Source organism: Saccoglossus kowalevskii, chromosome 22 (genome assembly GCF_978046115.1).
Source record: "Saccoglossus kowalevskii chromosome 22, keSacKowa6.1, whole genome shotgun sequence".
Classification (NCBI taxonomy): Eukaryota; Metazoa; Hemichordata; class Enteropneusta; family Harrimaniidae; genus Saccoglossus; species Saccoglossus kowalevskii.
The window spans coordinates 11,293,063-11,295,664 of NC_140662.1; the positions used below are offsets into that span (position 1 = coordinate 11,293,063).

Below are 2,602 nucleotides of genomic sequence, written 5' to 3' on the forward strand. Positions count from 1 at the left end.
ATATCCCAACACATCGGTCACGAGGGTAAATCATATAATACACTCAACGTGCTTTCCTTTCATGTTTGTTTGTTGAAAGAAAACGGTTCAGAGAAGTGAAACTAATTGATATTTCAGAGTCTGTTTACGCCCCGAAAGTCGAGCACATACATACTGTAACAAGATATTTTTGTTTCAGTGGTTCCCGGTACAGATACCAGCACTCGTCACGAAGTTTCCTGATTCGTGTTTCTGTGGCTTCCTGTTTCCTTATTGTGCTTGGTAAAAACATTATCGTGTTTTGGAATCGTAAGGGTTATTGCAACGTTATTTTACAATGTTCTAATTTATGTAATGATTGGGAGTTGCAAAGATTAGCTGAAATATAAGTATACACTCAAGATCGATTACGCTAACGTTACTTGTTCGCAAAGCACTTTAATCTTCTTGCCCAATCAAGAGAATTAAATGAGGAAGTCAGTCAGCATGACTGTGTTAGCTCGTTCCTTGCCCGTGGTTGTGTTGACTGCTTTAGGTGGTCGTGGCGGCTGTCGTGGGTCATTATCATTATCATACATCATTATTATTATATATCATTATCATCTGACATCATATATATATCACCCCATAACACTATATTAAGTACTCCTGGGTACGGCCAAACATGATCTGGTAAACTTTCATAGCAAAAACGTGTATTTAGTGAACACACTTTCCTAATAACCAAATACATATAGCAACAGAGCCCGGCGTAACCGGTGACAACCAGCTACTGCTGAAACATAAGTATAGAGTTCATTAACATCACAATGGTAATTTGGAAACATAGTTCTGTCACAATATCAGCATTCATTTTAATGTTTGGCTATATAAGGGTTGTGGTGAATAGCATTACATGTACATTTCAAGATAAATCTAATACATTAGTACGTCGGTGATTCTTAATTAATTACATGTGTCGTACGTGTTGTCTTTATAACAACAGATAGTATGCATCATTACATATATTTGAACATGCTAAATCATCTAAACAGAAGACTACAACTGGATGTGAAAAAGCAAGTTGAATTTGAAAACAAAAATGCACAATTAGTTTTTTTTTTTAATTATAAAGTAAAATAATCATCGTGAATAAAACATCACACAAATTTTGACTGGAGGAATGACGGGAATTTACTGGGCTAGGCTCCTAGAGTATAGCGATATTTGGTAGTTAATTGCTGGTTGGGTTATAGTTAATAAAACAAGTCGTATGTTTATTTAAAAAAAAAATTGTAGTTTACTGAATAATAGCCGAGAATGGCGGAAAGCCATTTTTGTTGACTAGATGAAAGTATGAATGGAACAATTGTATTGAAACCTGACTCTGTATGCGAGACCTCGCGACGCCATCTGGAGTGTTTTGGTAGTTTGCTTTAGAGGAGCTTTCAGCTTCGTATTTCACTTTAAGTAGGTTCATTAAAAGCAAGTCGATGACCTACCAGGTGGGACTTTCATTTTATAGTACCCAGAGATTTATCGCTGGTGCATATGTAAGTATGCTTAGTAACGCGAGGTTGCCATTTTGAAATAGGACATTTTTTTCACTACTAACATACTGTACCTCGAGTATTTTTTATGATGCCTAGACAAGTCTCGCAAAAAATGCTCGTCTGCTACTGTCATTGAATTTGTTGAGTTCGTTTTGTTCTCGTTTGTGATACTATGAAACAAATGTACATTTCCACTCTATATTTCAAAAAATATTTCTGCAGATTTAATACAAAATACTTTGTATCGTCGAGTGATTCCCTCAACGTTTTGGTTCAAATATATTGTATATTTTGCGAATAAAAAAATCCGACAAATGGGAATACAATTGCTCGCTTCACATATCCATGAATAACCAGTGACAACCATCTAACACGTGTATATCACGATAATTTACATGTATGTTTTATTTGGTTTAATCGCTAACTTGGTAGCATACTTACAAGTTTCCCTCTAGTGATTCTTTATAATTCGCCAGATTCAGCCAGAACTCTTTAATGGCCCGGATGTAATGGACAGCACATTTACACAATAGTAACACCTGCAACAGTTGTATTAAGATTAATAATTCTCACTTCTAAGTTCGTGCATAAATTATTCAGATTAGTAAACAAAATAGTTTGTCACATATTCACAGTTTTCGTTCATATGTATGTAGATAGTAATTCACAATACGTGTAGTCATATCAGATTAACAACACTCACTTAACACTGCATGTATATGCAGATTAGTAAACTACAACAGTTGCAGTTGAATATGACAAGGCTGATTCCGGTCCATGCCTTCAATAACTGTACTACTATTATAGTTATATGTCGATCATTCAAAATCTTGCGAAGGGGTGGTGTCTGGAGATTTGAGGGAAACGCACTCTTAAATTGATAGAAAATAAAAATGGAGAACACCCCCTTCATTTCAAATACACACCTCGTGACATAGACAAATGTAGCACCAAATTACACATTGAGTTAATATGATAAAGAATGAGTGGGTACTGGATTAATTGGAGCGTAACCATGGGGCCTTGTGTTTGTCAGGCTATCATCCCGATCGCTTGTAAAAGAGAGCAACGAACCACATTCTCTTCACGGG

General features: G+C 35.8%; 1 long non-coding RNA gene across 1 annotated transcript; it reads right to left on the reverse strand.

The window, feature by feature from the left end:
* Positions 1-1,892: 1,892 nt before the first annotated feature.
* Positions 1,893-2,374, reverse strand: LOC144359425 (uncharacterized). The gene is made up of 2 exons (XR_013422012.1): positions 2,215-2,374; positions 1,893-2,050 (listed from the first exon to the last, which is right to left on the reverse strand). It is a non-coding gene; the product is annotated as an uncharacterized LOC144359425 (long non-coding RNA).
* Between the last annotated feature and the right edge of the window lie 228 nt (positions 2,375-2,602).